The sequence below is a fragment of the Dermacentor andersoni genome, chromosome 10 (genome assembly GCF_023375885.2).
Source record: "Dermacentor andersoni chromosome 10, qqDerAnde1_hic_scaffold, whole genome shotgun sequence".
NCBI classification, from domain to species: domain Eukaryota; kingdom Metazoa; phylum Arthropoda; class Arachnida; order Ixodida; family Ixodidae; genus Dermacentor; species Dermacentor andersoni.
In genome coordinates this window covers 71,925,325-71,942,739 of record NC_092823.1, presented here as the reverse complement: position 1 = coordinate 71,942,739, position 17,415 = coordinate 71,925,325, and the positions used below count along the sequence as shown (strand labels likewise).

General features: G+C 46.1%; 1 long non-coding RNA gene across 1 annotated transcript in view; it reads left to right on the top strand.

Annotated features, from left to right (window-relative positions):
- Positions 1-1,427: 1,427 nt before the first annotated feature.
- LOC140213516 (uncharacterized) overlaps positions 1,428-17,415 on the top strand; it is a 48,525-nt gene continuing 32,537 nt past the window's right edge. The window contains exon 1 of the long non-coding RNA XR_011890376.1: positions 1,428-1,825. This is a non-coding gene — a long non-coding RNA (uncharacterized lncRNA). The remainder of the gene's footprint in view (positions 1,826-17,415) is intronic.

The window sequence follows — 17,415 nt, the reverse complement described above, 5'->3', positions numbered from 1 at the left end:
AAACATTGTAAATCGGTACATTCTACTATATCTTGTGGCAAGTTGTTCCACTCGTGTATGCTTCGAACCAAGAGTGAATTTTTGAATGATTCTGCTCTATAATTCAGTTGCTTAATATGTTTTGAACGCTTTGTTCTGGGGTTGGCACATCTCTGTTATGTGATGTGTCTGATTTTCTAAGTCCACTTTATAGTCTCCGCTTAATACGTAAAAAATAGTGTCAGCCTTTTAGGCTGCATTTTCTGCTTGACAGTCGTGAGGCCAGCTCTATTTAAGGGTTCGTTGACGGACTAGGTTCTAGCGTATGGGTTAAAAATAAACCTGAAGGCCCTGTTTTGTACGCGCTCACATTTTATTGCATTTTGTTGGGTGTACGGCTCTCAAACATGACTTGCATAAGTCATTACAGGATGTAGAGTCATATTATAGGCCATTGGTTTTATCTCTGGAGTGGCGTCGTGAACTTTGCATCGTAATATCCAAAGTTTACACTTGGCCTTATTACAGATGTTATCAACATGTACCGACCACTTCAAATCATGTGTGAGATGAATTCCTATGTATTTCAATTCCTTAACCTCACCTAACTCGGCTCCGTCGATGCTGTTGGGGAAAAAAAGGATCTTTTTTTACACGTCTGCGCATACAAAGAGTATTTAATGCATTAAGTTCCGTTTCCCCTCGCCCACCCGAGACTGACTTTCTGTAAATGGTTACCAAGGTTCTGTTGATTATTAGGAGTGTATATTTTAGCATATATAATGGTGTCATCAGCACAGTGCATGAAGGCTATTTGTGGTGAAAAACATGTTCCCATATAATTGATAAAAATGGAAAATATTAACGGGCCTACAACAGACCCTTGCGGCACACTGATCGACCTGATTTATTGGTACTTTAAAGAGAATATGATGAAACAAATTGTTCCCTTTCTGACAAATATGCCTCAATCCAATTTAATAGCTGAGTATTACCGAAGAAATGAGACAGTTTCATAAGGAACGTTCTATGGTATGTTCTGTCGAATGCTTTGCGTAATCGATAAAGACAATATCCATTTGACCGCTTTCATCAAGACATTGACCGATTTCAGGCGTAACTTCAGTGAGGAGAGTGACTATGGAGTGCCCACGGCGAAAGCCATGCTGGGTTTTACCCAAAATGTCGTTTTCTTATACAAATTTAGGTGGGTATTTAAGATCTGCTGTATCGTTTTGCAACAAGTACTTGTCAAACAGATGGGTCGGTAATTAGCCACATGTTTGTATCGCTGTTTGTGAATTGGTACTACCTTAGCCCCCTCCAGTCTCTTTGAACGTCGCCAGATTCTAGAGAGTTAGTATATAGATGGCAAAGTTTTATTATTTTCTTTATTATTTTCTCTTGCAGCGGCAGCGGCGACGTACGCACGTCATTTAATCAAGTTGTGTGGACTTTTGCAGAGGCCGGCGCTTCATCTGATACCTGACCAGGACTGTTCTGCGTGTCCCGCCATCTGCCTGACTGTACTGTAACCACGGCCTTCTGTCGCTTCTTTCTTGGGGGCGGTGTTTTCATGGAAAGCTGGCTTCACTCTGGCAGCGGCAGCGGCGACGTACGCACGTCATTTAATCAACCTGTGTGGATTTTTGCAGAGGCCGGCGCTTCATCTGATACCTGACCAGGACTGTTCTGCGCGTCCCGCCATCTGCCTGACTGTACTGTAACCACGGCCTTCTGTCGCTTCTGTCTTGGGGGCGGTGTTTTCATGGAAAGCTGGTTTCACTCTGGTAGCGGCAGCGGCGACGTACGCATGTCATTTTATCAACTGTGTGGATTTTTGCAGGTTGGTGGCATTTCTTATTCTGTGCTGTAGCACAGCTCCTCCCCTGTCGTCGCTGTTGCTGCCACGAGTCTTGTAGTGCTTTTACCTTGTTGTGACTACTGGTTAGAGTGTCGTATATGCCATATCTGTGCCGCATTTAGGCTATGGAGGGTTCTGGCTCTGGAAGCCTGCGCGATGTCGCAAAGTCTCCTGCTGATAAGCAGCCAGGTACTATAGAGGAAGTCACAAAAGTGTTGGTTGAACTGACAGCTAAGCTTGAGGCGTTTGCGACGGACATGAGAAATGTCGTCGGTGCTGTTGCTAACTCCAATACAGAGATTCGCTGTAAACTTGGAGCCATTCGCGACTCCATTGGCTTTATGAACGACGGTTTCGAACAATTCAAAAAGGATGTTGACGCGTTCCGTCGCGAGCTGACTGCAGTGACGGCTGAAAATCAGCGATGTAAAAGAGTATGAGCAACTAAGTAAAGAACTGAAAGAAGCAAAGAGAGAAATAGTTGAGCTGAAACAATACAGCAGGAACATGAACCTTGAGGGTAAAGGACTACCGTTAGTTGCAAACGAAGATCTGAGAAGAAGTGTTGGACAAATTGCCACATGTATAGGCACAAGTGTCACGGACAGTGACATTGATGTAGTACATCGTGTCCCTTCTAAAGATAACAACAAACCAAACGTGATCATAAAGTTTTCGGCTAGGTCTGCACGAGACAGCGTACTCTCTACTGCGCGAACCGCTAAGTTAAGCACTGGGACCCTGGGCTTGGAAGAGAGTAATCCTGTATATATCAATGAGCATCTGTGCGTTGAAAACAAGGGTCTATTGGGTAGAGCTCGACAACTGAGGCGAGAAAAAGAATGGAAGTTTGTGTGGATGTCACAGGGAAAGATCCTGATGTGGAAGTCTGAAAATTCGCCTGTCCTACATGTTACCTGTGACTCGTACCTAGACAAGGTGCGTTAGGTTACCCGCTATTGCATACTCAACGCCACTTATGTCATGGTGCCAACAGATAGAATGGCTCAAGAACAATCTAGGAACCTATGGTTCTTCTTGCTTTTCTCGATATTTTTGAAAACAGTTAACGGCGCGATTCATCAGACACCCACGCACATTTTCCGAATCTATGTGGTTTCGTACCTAGCAAATGCGCCTGATAGTGTCTTTATGTATGGGAGCTCTAAACTACTGTCGGAAACAGAAGTTCTGTTTATGAACGTTAACCTTTTGACCAATATTGTACACCTTAGAGTCCATAGTACATCAGTGTTGCACTCATTTCTTCTTGCTTGCTACAGTGTTGCGGTTGAGGGCGTCACCCACATAAAAATTTAAATTCCCCTTAATATTCTCTTCAGCAGTTGGTTTTGCATATATAGCATCTTATTCGTCTATGCCAACGGCACTGTTTCTACATTGCAATGGCTGTCTTTTTTTCCCCTGAGAATTAAGTTTCAAAATGGCTCTGAAATGTACTAGTCCCTCTGAATTAAGCAGGATTGTTGCGCATCAGCGCCTATCGACTCTGAGTTTCCTGCATATGAACATACAGTCAGCCCGTTCTAAAGAAGACGAATTGTGGAATTTTCTAGATGAATTTAAATTTAACTTTTCTGTGATTATGTTGACTGAAACTTGGTACCGCAACGACACCGACATTGTGCATATTGATGCGCATAATGTGGCCTACATAAATAGCGAAACTAGAGGCGGCAGTGTATGCATATATGTTGAAACAAGTATCGGCTATCAGTATATTGATGAATGGTCTCGATGCTGTGAAGACATTGAAATTCTGTGTTTAAAATTCGAAAACTCTCTCTTTACTGTTGTGTATAGACCTCCTCACGGCAACATCAACAATTTTCTTCAATATTTAGATGAATTCTTTTGGTTTGTTAATGAAAATAATTATACATTAGTACTCGGAGGTGACCTCAACATTGACATGCTCACAAAGACTAGCACACAAACTGACCTGTCAAATCTACTTCTTTCGCATGGCCTTTCATATGTTAAAACTACCCCAACTCGTATTACAGCTGCTACAGCCACCTTGATAGATCTATTTATAACAAATTCTCCTAATCTACTACAGCATGGTCCGATAAGTATCGCTATCAGTGATCATTTGCCAATTTGCCTAATTACTACGGTTGAAATTAAACAGAGGCACCCGGTGAAATCAGACATTTATTTCCAAGACATTATTTCACAATCTCTTTCTTGCTTTCGTGGCGAAATAAGCTCGTTGAGCTGGGATGATATACTCTCCTCATCATCACCTGATAGCGCCTATGACCGCTTCATTAAGATCGTGTGCACAGTATACCAAAAACACTTTCCTTACAGGCACGTAAAAAAACCTAAACACGCTCGCAAGCCATGGATCTCCTCTAAGCTAATCAAAATGATAAAAGAAAAGAATAGGCTGTACTATGCGTTTTTGAATAGCCGTGACCCAGATGATTTGAAGCAGTTTACGAAATATCGAAATAACCTGACTATGCTGCAAAAACAAGCTAAATGCGACTATTACTGCTCCATGTTCGATGGTATCGTTGATGCAAAACAGACTTGGAATAAGCTGAATTCTGTTATATCATCAAGGCGACCCGCCAGTACCATTAAAGAGCTCAATGTTGGTAATGAGGTTCCTAAAGATGAAGCACTCGCCAATAAATTTAATGATTACTTTGCCTCACTAGTTGAAAGCACTTATGATCAAGATGCCTTGATGTATTTGCCCAGTCCCCTTGCGCATTCTTTGTATATTGATGAGACTGATGACACTGAGGTTTTAAATGTGTTCAAAAATTTTAGGCGATCTAAAAGTGAGGATGTGCACGGATTAAAAATACAACCAATTGTTTTTTATTGACCTGCTCACCCCTTGCCTCAATCACATTTACATCTCCCTAACCTCTGGTGTTTTTCCTCAACAGATGAAAATTGCAAGGGTAGCTGTGGTGTACAAAGGCGGAGAAAGGGAAAGCTTAAGTAACTATAGACCAATCTCAATTCTTCCACTGTTTTCGAAAGGTTTAGAAAAAATTATTCTCCTTAGAATGACTGCCTTTTTTAACAAGTATTCTGTTTTAACACCATGTCAATATGGCTTTAGGTCAGGCTGCTCGACTGAAACTGCTCTTTTTAAACAAAAGGAACTAATTTTGAAAAATATAGAGGCGCGAAAACTAACATTGGGAGTACTCCTTGATTTCTCAAAAGCTTTCGACAGAATTAACAATGAAACACTATTACAAAAATTGAATTGTTATGGTACACGCGGTATAGTTTTAGATTGAATTAGAAGTTATATAACCAACAGAAAGCAATGCGTATCAATAAATAGAAAATCATCTTCGTTTAAACTTATTAAGCAAGGTGTGCCTCAAGGTAGCATATTGGGACTACTTCTATTTATCATTTACATAAATGACATTGTTAATATTGATGTTACCATTAACTATATTATTTACGCAGATGATACTAGTTTATTCTTCTCAGGAACTAAGGAGGATCAACTCGCCAATTTTGCAAAGGAAATATTTCACAAGATATATAACTGGTCTGTAAAATTTCTCTCCAGTTAAACTGCTCCAAGACAAAAGCAGTCCTCTTTAGAGCGCAGTCCACGCCTTGTGACCTCACCCAATGCCTCACACTCAATGACACAAAAATAGAACTTTCCGCTACAGCAAAAACATTGGGTGTTATCTTTCATGAATTGATGCTATGGGACCACCACACCGATTACTTACGAAATAAACTTAGTAAAGCGTTAGGTATGTTGCGCAGATGCAAGAGGCTACTACCAATACCACAGAAACTTATGGTTTATAACGCACTATTTGCTTCTCACCTGCGCTATTGTAACCTGGTCTGGTCAAATAGTACTAAGAAATCATTAGGTAATTTAGTTTCAGTTCAAAAGAATGCCTTACGTGCTATATCAGACTTACCTTACATTGGACATACGCGTGACATATTCCGGAAGTTCGAGATTTTACGTGTAGACCACCTTTACGAGTATCAACTCATCTGTTCTTTTAAACGTGACTTGATTAAGGGTTCTAATCATATCATAAACATCGCGAACTTGCAGCGGAATCCTTCTTTTCGCCTAAATCGATATACGGAACACTGGGAAGTCCCGCGCCCTCGGACGAACTATGGCCTTCAAGCACTGTCGTACTGTCTTCCCTCTACACTTAACAAATATAGTCTACATGATGTAAACATACGCCATATATCCAAGAGCACATTACTGCAAAAATTTCTGTGAATATTTAACTTTTTGGTTTGTCGACTGAAAATTATTTCTTTGCTATTTCTAGGTTGTCTTTTCTGGTTTTCTTCCATACATGTATGCGTATATGCATGTGTGTATCTATATATCTATATATATGTATATATGTGTGTATATACATGCGTCTGTGAATATGTATATATTGACCCTACCACAAGTATGTGCTACGAATATCTTGCCATGTTGCTGCCTGTTCACGGGGAGGTGGGACTAGTCAAGCTGCCGTTATGCGGCTTTTATCCTGCCATCCCTACCGCTTTGTATATATCAGTGTACTTATGTGGTAAAATAAACTTCTTCTTCTTCTCGGTTACATGTGGTAGAGACATAGCTGATCACCATTTCGTGGTCAGAAATTGCTTCTAAAATATCACACCCGTATTTCCATTGTGTGACGGATCTGCTCGAAAACGCCAAATCCAGTAGTGATTCTCCTGATTCGTAGGTTCCATGTGGGCATAGTTAATATTTGTCTTAAGTCAAGGGAAAAAGTCAGATTAAGAAGAACACGAGACACTGCCTGATCATTTTGATCTTCCCGATAATATACCCAGTCAATATTCGGTTAATTTATATCTCCGGCCATTAGATCCTGCAATTGCTGTTGCTAAACTTTTCAAGAAAGAACTCGAGGAATAGCATGCATTCTTCGGTGGTATCGGGGGGTGGAGGGGGCGATATACTGCAACAAAAAGAAAATACAGGCCACCGATCTCTGTGGTACCCACAATACACTCCAGTTCCCGAGGGGATGAAGCTTCAACGAGATCCATCGAAGTTTTATAAACAATAGCAACACCTCCTCCTCTGGATTCTCTGTCTTTGGGACAAACCATATAGTTCGGCGGAAGGAAACAAGCACTCTAAATTGATTTATTTCACCAGGTTTTAGTTACAATTACGACATCCGGTTTATGTTCCAAGAGGACAGCTTCCAAAAGTGAAGATCTGTTGCATGTGCTCCGTGCATTGACGTTTAAAACTACTTGTCTGCCAGGGACACTCTTCCCTGCTGTCAGATCTGTTTCCCTTTTCGTGCGACATTTATCTGCCGCCTATGTTGCTACTTTTGTCATGACGACGCGGTTCCCCACAGGGCCTACGTGTGGAAGTATCATCCTCCTAGTAACCCGCCTTGCCGGCCGCATAAAGCCTGTCATAAACTAGGCGCACTCGACTTCTCATTTTTAGCTCTTTCCCAAAGGCACTTTCTGCTGTGCACCACGCTCTTTGAGAAACCATCGCTTATCGAAACGTTCATGCCTTTCAAATTAGGAGAATCGCGCATAATTTGCTATTTTTCCTTGAAATCATACAGCCCGAAAATAACTTGTCGTGCTTTTGACTGCTGTTTTTCAAGACGGTGCATGCGCTCAATGATGCGGTGAGAAGTACCAATCATTTCCTTTAGCAGCTTCGATAAGTATGCCTTTGTTTCATTGTCTTCAATCAATCAATCAAATCATTATTTTCCATCAGGTGCTACAGATGGAGGGGCTACGGAAAAAAAGCTGCCACTTGGCGGCTTGACGAGTCCGCAGACCCATATATAAGGCAGCGTCTAGACAGCACCAGAGCATAAACAAGCAATAAACAAATCGAGGCACTTGATCAAAGCAAATAAATAAAATAAAAAGTCCTGAGCCAGATCAATCAAACACAGTCAACACAAAAGAATGAACAGGCAATAAGCGTTTCAAGGCACTTGATAAATGCAGAAGAAAAGAAAAAGTCTTGAGCTAGATAAAAACAAACACCAGAATAGCTGAAATCAGGTTAGTCAATAAGCAAACAGGTCTCTAAGTGTAACAGTGGAGCAACTTAATAAATCAAAATTTAGTGACTGATAATAGTTTAAAAGAGATAGCAGAGAGAAACACAAACGTTCCATACCAGAATTCAAGCGTGGTACAGCAACCTTCCAGTTTTCTCCACGTCTAGTATTGTAATATTTCTCATTTGTTTCTAAATGTGCCAAGGCATCGAGGCTATGAATATTTTTTTTCACCTCATATTTAAACCGAGCACTCAAACGGTACCGGTATAGCTTGTGAGCTGTAATAACATGTGCCCTGTGAAAAAATTCTGCAGTGGTTGCATTATGACGAGCATTGTATACGTGGCGTAGATACCGTTTTTGCATAAGGAATATTTTTTGTGTGTTAGAGAAAGTAGTTGTGCCCCAGACAAGTTGGCAATAGTTGACGTGTGGATAGAAAAGAGAATTGTAGACCAATATTTTCGTTTTAGTAGAAAGCATGTACCGGAGAAGGCCGACTACACCGGTTATTCGAGCAAGTTTGGCTAATACAAAATTCACATGCGGTTGCCAGGACAGATTGGTAATGAATATCACGCCTAGACATTTAAACTGGTCAACAATGTCAACAGGGCGAGAGTTTAAAACAGGGAAACTTGTCTTGTTCAGGGAAACCGAAGATAAGGTTATTGCGGCGCTCGACATTTTCCTTATCGTCACCTTTTTTTAGATAGCACTGTTACTGTTCCGTTCAGTCGAGACACCGCCCGCTGTGTGTTATCAATTTTCAAAAAAACTCAAGTTTAGCTACGCGGTCTTCGAAAGTTTGATGGGGCACCATTTACTTTCACTTCTTTTTGAACTACTCTCTGATCACGTTTAATGTCACTGAACGTCTTGCTCTGGCCGTTCAACGTTTGGAAAATCTGTTCGAGTTTTTCATGTATAGTCAAACCGGGGCCGAATTAAACTCGACATCCCCACTTTTGACAAGCTTGAGACATACAGACGAACAATCACATACAAGCAGCGCTAGAATGCGGGGGCATGGCACGATGATCAGAGACAAACGATTACTCCTAATTAAAGAGAAGTCGTGTCTCTGTGTGCGTGTTATTCCTGCAGTGTCCCGGGTCATATATCGCGGTTTTGCAACCAGCATATGACCATGTGGTATGGCCAGCCGTCAGAGTTTTCTACGCCCCTCGAACGACCACACGGTGCCCCGTGGCCAGCACACGTATCATCTGGCGACGAGTATTGGCCGAGCAGCTCTCGGAATCACTCCTCGGCATCTGACAGAAGTTTGACACCCCCACCGCAACGTCGTACTCTGCGTTCTCCTTCAGCGCTGCGTCGCACCAAGTCCCCTTCGTCACCGGAAAACTAGCTAGCGCGGTCGATGACAAAGACGTGCTAGTGACAAAGATACATCCTGTGCTGATGCTGAAAACAAAGTGCGTGTTCTTGTGGATATTATGCCTGTGATGGCTTTGGTGGACACAGGCACAACAATTTCGGCCAAGAGTGTCCTTTTTGAGCGCGTGTTAGGGCGCAAGGTTTTGTTTAAATGGGACGAAGATTCAAAGTTCTGTGGAGTGAGTGGCAAGCCGTTGCGACCTATCGGGGTGTGTAGTGCTGACGTGTTTTTGGGTGACCATTTAATTACGACAGAGTTTGTAATTATTCTTCGGTCGACCCATGAAGTTATTCTCGGCATGGACTTCTTGCGGTAGTGTGGTGCTACTGTCGACTGCCGCATAGGGAAGGTGTTCATAAGTGGTAGGATTCCGTCAGGACTCCTGGAGAACCCTGTAGATAGCGAAACTACACTGTGTTTGTTGTGATACGGTCGTACATGCATCATCTACCACTTGTATTCCCGTTGTCTGTTTCAGCGCACGTTCCTACAACTTCGATGGCACCGTAGAACCAAAGCACTTTAACCGCGTGACGAAGAATGTGTTCGTGTCACAACGTGCGGTGTAGATAGAAGGCGGACGCACTGGCTGATGAACCGTAAACTGTTCTAAGGAGCCCGTGATAGTACCAGATGGCATAACACTAGCCTTCGCTAGTGAAGACGCGTCTTTATCAGTGGCTAAACTAACAGATGTGCCCGAAGAGCCTGAAGACCACACTTCGGAAACGGCCCTTTTGTCGATGGTAAATAAATAGCTCAGCACAAGTGAACGTCGAAGGATAATGCGTGTGCTTTCGAAGCACGGTTCGGTATTCGACTTTACGCAGAAGGACAAAACACCTGCAATTCCCGTATCTCAAACGCGCCATACCATCAACACGGGTTCGGCAAACCCGATTAGACAAAAGCCATATCGTGTTTCATGATCAGAGCGCCAGAGTATCAACGAACGAGTAAACGAGATGATGAAAAAGGGAGTCGTACAAGAGTCGGCGAGTCTGTGGGCAGCTCCAGTGATTCTTGATAAAAAGATGGATCTTGGAGATTTTGCGTCGACTATCACCGTTTGAATGCTATAACAAAAAGGTACGACCTCTTACTTGTCCTCAGTAGATTTACGATCCGGCTATTGGCAAATTCCGATGCACCCTTACAAGGAGAAGACTGCTTTGTAACCCCTGACGGGCTCTTCGAATTTAATGTGATACCACTTGAGCTGTGCAACGCTCCAGCAACTTTCGAGAGATTTATGAACACTGCTCTGCGCGGCTTGAGGTGGAACATCTGCATGTGCTACATCGACGACGTCGTCATCTTTGGCCGCACTTTCAGCAAACACAACTCGCGTCTCGATATTGTCCTGAACTGTATTAGAAACGCTGGCGTAGTTTCAAACGACAAGAAATTCCACTTTTGCGACCTCCAAACACTTATGCTTGGGTGCCTCTTCGATAAGAATGGCATCCGCCCTGATCCCCACAAAACAGAGCCCTTGAAGCGTTCAGTGCACTGTGCTCTGTCAAGGAGCTACGTAGTTCTCTGGGGCTTTGTTCCTATTTCCGCTGCTTTATTCCTAAATTCTCCGACGTCGCGTATCCGCTGACATGGCTGCTACGAAAAGACACCTCCTTTGAGTGGACTCCGGAGTGCGAAAATTGTTTTCATCAGTTGAAGTTTCTGCTGAGGTCACGTCCACTTCTTCAACACTTCAGTCTTTCAGCTCCGGCGGAACTCCATACAATTGCCAGTGGCACAGGAATTGTTGCCGTCCTAGTTCGACGCTACCGTGACCTCGAACACGTGATCGCATATGCATGTCGCTCATCCAGTAGGCCCGAGCAGAATTACACTCTCATGGAACAAGAAGGCCTCGCGGTAACATTAGCGGTTCAGCGGCTTCGTTCTTACCTTTATCGACACCCTTTTACAGTGGTCACCGCCCACCACTCTTTGTGTTGGCTTGTGAATCGCCGTGAAGCTTGTGGCCACCTTGCGCGGTGGGCGCTCCGACTGCATAAATACAGCTTTACCGTCTCTTATGAGAGCGGTCTACGACACGCTGATGCGTACTGCCTCTCGCATATGCCACTAAACACTACGGGCGGCGACGCCGACGACTTACATCACCTCATGGCTTCTGTGTCGCCGCGTTTTCCAACCTTCGATTGCTTCAAAGCCGAACAGCGAAAAGACGATAAATTAACGCCGCTCTTCACCGCTACGATCGCCTCGACGACAGCAAACCATTTCTGTGTTCTTGATGGACTCCTGTATTAGAACTTTTCCAGCACTGGAGCACGTTTTCTCCTACTAGTACCGGAGAGCCTTCGCACAGCGATTCTGAGGGCTATGCACGACGACCCTTTGGTTCGCCAATTATTTTCGGCGAGGACGCTCTACCGAACCAAGGAACGCTTTTATTTGACTGGAATGCGACAGTCTGTTGAGACCTATGTGGGCAGCTGAATGCAGTGTCAATGCCACAAGCAGCCATCAACTGGTCCAGCTGGTCTCCTGCAGCCGATCCCGCCTACAAGCACACCTTTCCAACAAGTGGGCATTGACTTCCTGGGCCCTTTTCCATAATCAGCCAAGGGAGATCGTTGGATAGTTGTTTGCGTCCACTACCTCACACGCTACTGCGAGACAACAGCCGTGCCCACCGCAACTGCCACTGGCATTTCAACATTCCTGCTGCAATATGTCATCCTGCGACATGGTCTGCCTCACGTGATCATCAGCGATCGTGGAGGACAATGCACAGCGGATGTCGTAGAGGAGCTGCTTCGTTAGTGTGATTCTCACTTGCGTCACTCGACACCATACCATCCACAAACGAATGGGCTTACGGAACGCACCAACCTAACAATTGTAAACATGGTATCTATGTATGTTTCCTCCTTCCACAAGAACTGGAATGACGTAATGACCTTTATCACGTAGGCGTTCAACGCCGCGAAGCACAAGACCACCAGCTATAGCCCTTCCTTCCTGCTGTATGCACGGCCACCCCGGTACACAATTGACACCGTTTTCCCTTTCTGTAGTCACGGAAATCCCGTTGTCGCGGAGGCCCTTTGCCTTGCCGAAGACGCTCGTCATATTGCTCGTTGGGCACTTTGGTATCGCAGGACAGATCAAAAGCACGCTACGACATTCGCCACCGTCCGGTAACCTATCACCCTGGTGATTTAGTCTGGCTTTGGAATCCAGTATGGAAACGCGGGTTATGCCAAAAGCTTTTGGCCACCTACGATGGACCGTTTATTATTATCAGACTCACGGAAATCACCTATAGCATAGTCGCCTCACGGCGAGTGGTAGAAGAGCTGCCAAGACCCAAGTGGTCCATGTCGCTCCCTTGAAATTGTTCACGTCAAGACAAATGGATTCACTGGCCCGGTGGGTTTTTTTCTGCGACGAGATGAATGTTACGCATGAAGAAAACGAAGACCGATAAACGTGCTTGCGGTCCCGAGTGGTGGTAAGAAGAAGAGAATAACGTTTATTTGATCAATGAGCTGGCCGCTCTTGCGTCACCTTCGCGACCTAAAATAAACAGCCCCATACATCCGTAAGGGTGATAAGCGGTCTCCTTCGCGCGTAACAGTATAACGAACTACAGATGTTACCGACTGGATAGACCCTTCGGATGTGGTGTATAAGCTTTTCTCATTTCGTCTGAGTACTATCGTGAGACAACAAAATAACATCATACTTCATTTCGCCGATGTGAAATAATAATCTTAGACATAAGTATTGTAGTTTTCTCCCCGCAATCTATGTATTTTATTGCTGGGGTGTAAAATGTACAATCACTTCATGTCGCAGTGGCCTATTGCAAAAAGAGCATATTCTTACGTAGGAGGACGCAGACGAAAACCTACATACAAGTATATTTACAAGAAAATACGCCGCACTTTGCCAAGAGGCAAGAGCCCACGCTAGCCTTCAATCGTCGTCGTCGTCTTCACACAGCTCGCCTCTACCTCATCGTAAATGCTGTTCCGTAGCTCTAGCCCCGGCGGCAAAAGCGCCGTCGCGGAGGGATCAAACACCGGACTCGGAAGCAGTGTAGTAGGCCTTGAGGCTACTGACGCGCACGACATCACTGGATGCCTAAGTAGGGGACGAGGTTGAACGTACGGGATCAATTTCGTACAACACAGGCATCACCTGGCGCAGCACGCGGTGGGGCCCTATGTATCGCGAAATGAGCGTTTGAGAAAGTCTGACGTGACGAGAGGGCGACCACAGGAGCACAAGCGCACCAGGTGAAAACTGTACGTCACGGTGGTGGGCGTTGTACCGACGCTGCTGAGTGGTTTTCTAGGCCGTCAGTCGAGCACGGGAACCTGGCCTGCATGGTTGGCGAGGGCGATGGCATCGCGCCCATACTCGCTTGTTGAGGTTGCAGCAGGAGGAAGTGTCGTGTCAAGGGGCAAGGTCGTCTCGCGACATTACAGCAGATAGAATTTAGAAAATCCGGCGTTATCGTGCCGGGAGAAATTATAGGCAAAGGTGACGTAAGGAAGGGTTGTGTCTCAGTCGTGCTGGTCCTTGGAAACACACGTGGACATCATATCGGTAAGAGGACGCTTTAGCCACTCTGTCAGGCGATTGGTTTGAGGATGGTATGAGGTAGTCAGCTTGGGCTGAGCGGAGCAGTAACGCCCAGTGACGGCGATAACTTTCGAGATGAAGTTACGACCACAGTCAGTAAACAGCTGTTGCTGGGGGCCAAGAAGCTGGATAATGTCATGTAAGAGAAAGTCCCCGACGTCAGTGTCGCAACTGTTAGGGAGAGCCCGCGTGATAGCGTATCGGGTGTCGTAATCAGTTGCGACGGCTACCCATTTGTTCCCAGAGGATGACGTGCGAATGGACTGAGGAGGTCTAATTCAACCGTCAGGTAGCACCTCAGACGTTTTCCAACGCTGGCAGGTATCACAGGCAGCAACAGAGCGGCGGACGCAGCGAGCGAGACTAGGTCAATAGAAGCGGCGGTGTACGCGGTCGTACGTGCGGGTTACCCGAAGATGTCCTGCAGTGGGTGCGTCATGCATGTAAAAGAGCACAGTCTGCCGTAGATGTTTTGGAACGACAAGAAGAAGATCAGATCCATCAAGGAGGAAGTTCCTTCAATACAGAATGCCGCCGTGGACGACATACCCGCGAACGGATGCATCGGAAAGTGTAGAGCGCAGACCCTCGGCGTCGTTAGTCTTGTCTACTGGGTGGCGAGATGCGCAATCAGCGTCCTTTTGTAGTCGGCCAGATTTGCAGGTGGCAGATTACGAATACTTTTAGAGGCGTAAGGCCCAGCGACCAAGTCTTCCTGTGGGATCTTTCAGTGAGCATAGCCGGCAAAGCATCGCCGGTAATAATGCGATGTTTAACAGCTGTAGTTTGGGACAAAGGACGATCGTGAAAGTGAAAAAAATATCGTGGTTGGAAATCAGAACGCGGTATAGCTCACGTGCGTGCTCCGATGGTATGTCGGGCGCAATCATTTCTGTAAGTCAGCGATTATACAAGTTGGCGAAAGCGATGGTAGAGGAGGATCGGCTGAATTGTCATCTACTGCAATATATGCTACTGAGCTATCCTCTAATGAGCAAAGCTGGGCCAGAGACATACCGCGTGGCAGCACTTGTGTCGCCAAGGCAAAATTGACCACTGGCAGGCAGATGCGATTCGCCTTAATAGACAAAACATTATGAGGTACTGTGATCCCGTGTGTAAGGAGGACGTCTTGCATAGGAGCCGCGAAGTAGTGATCGTCGGGCACTGTTGGGGATGACACTAAGTCAACGTAAGACAGTGCCGCAGGTGGCAAGCGAACGAAGTCGATGGAACTGAGGCGACTGAGGTGTTGTTCTGCGGTATCCAGAACAGGCAGGTCAAGGCGGAGAGTACTGGCCAACTAATCGATCAGAGCAGAGTGTGCGGAGAGGAAGTCTAAGCCGAGGATGATGTCGTGGGGACAGTGGACAATGACTATAAATTGCACGGTAGTGGAGCGATCGGTGAACGAGACGCGGACGGCACGTACCAATTACGGGGGCTGTTCCACCATCGGCGACACGGACAACAGGCGTCGTGGCGGGCGTGAGTACTTTGTTGAGCCAGTTACGAAGGTCAGCGCTCATGACCGACAACAGCGCCCCAGTGTCTATATGAGCAGATACAGGAATACCGTCAACTTGCACGCCAAGAAGGTTCAGATGAGTGGGCAACGTCAGTAGAGGGTTTGGCGGCGTACGGAGCAATGCAGCGTCACCTCGAGGCGCTGCATCGTCTAGTTTCCGGCTGGAAGCGGCGTCCGAATGGAGTCGGCGAAAAGTAGCCGTACGTTAGTGCCCAACGACGTAGGTTAGTGTTCAATATGGACACTTGGGCTCCAGTATTGAATAATGCCGTCAACAGAACACCATGTTCGTCTACTTCAATTAGGTTCGTGTTGGTGAGGAGCCCCAACGGAGGATTTAGAAAGGACGAACATGATTCAGCAGTACCTCAGTGATCTGCGTGACCTAGTTTTCCGTCCGGGATGTTCCATAATTTGTCGGCGACGAATAGCGGCGTGACTGAGCCGACGGGGACCAACGGCGCTGAGGTGATGGCGAGCCAGCTGGACGACTGACATCGACGAAAACATCAGAGGTAGCAGGCATCCGGTGAGGCGAGTAAAGGCGTGGATCGGCATATGGGCGAGGAGACGGGGAAAAGGAGCTCAACTAAGGCGACGTCCTGGAGGTGCGACATTGCAAGCGACTTAGCCATTGCGGAGGCTACGGAAGCAAATAGGCTTGTGGTCAGGAGTTCGCCACTCGGCAGGGTTGCAGTATCTGGGAAGGGAATACAGATCGCCGTGAGGCGGAGAAGTCGGCACCGGTCGGGCGTCAGGTCGGCAGACGCAACAGGCAGCAAGAGAACCTACGTTTGCAAATTGTTTCCGTACAAATGCCTGTAGGAGGGAGATCGCTGGGGCTGGTTGTTCAATGGTGGGTTCAATTGGGCGTGAATGGAACGGCACAGGACTTGCAGCCCCTAGTTCGCAGCGAATACGTGTGACGTACACGTTTAAAGGTGGTGAAGTGGTAAGTTCAACGCAAGACGACGTCACAGTCGTGTTAGGGAGCCGGAGGAACAGTGGAATGACGCGGCGGTTTTTTTACTCTCGTCGCAGAAAAAACCCACCGGGCCAGTGAATCCATTTGTCTTGACGTGATCAATTTCAAGGGGGAGACATGGACCACTTGGGTCTTGGCAGCTCTTCTACCATTCGCCGTGAGGCGAGCTGTGTTATAGGTGACTTCCGTGAGTCTGATAATAATAACAAACGGTCCATCGTAGGTGGCCAAAAGCTTTTGGCATAACCCGCGTTTGCATACTGGATTCCAAAGCCAGACTAAATCACCAGGGCGGTAGGTTACCAGATTGTGGCGAATGTCGTAGCGTTCTTTTGATCTGTCCTGCGATCCCAATGTGCGCAAACAAGCAATACGACGAGCTTCTTCGGCAAGGCAAAGGGCCTCCGCGACAATGGGATTTTCGTGACTACAGTAAGGGAAAACAGTGTCGATTGTGTACCGGGGTGGCCGTGCGTACAGCAGGAAGGAAGGGCTATAGCCGGTGGTCTTGTGCTTGGCGGTGTTGAACGCGTACGTGATAAAAGTCAGTACATCATTCCAGTTCTTGCGGAAGGAGGAAACGTACATAGATAGCATGTTTACAATTGTTTGGTTGGTGCGTTCCGTAAGCCCATTAGTTTGTGGATGGTATGGTGTTGAGTGACGCAAGTGAGAATCGCACAAACGAAGCAGCTCCTCTACGATATCCACTGTCAATTGTCGTCCACGATCGCTGATGATCACGCGAGGCAGACCATGTCGCAGGATGACATATTGCAGCAGGAATGTTGAAATGCCAATGGCAGTTGCGGAGGGCACGGCCGCTGTCTCGCAGTAGCGTGTGAGGTAGTGGACGCAAATAACTATCCAACGATCTTCCTTGGCTGATTTTGGAAAAGGGCCCACGAAGTCAATGCCCACTTGTTGGAAAAGTGTGCTTGTAGGCTTGATCGGCTG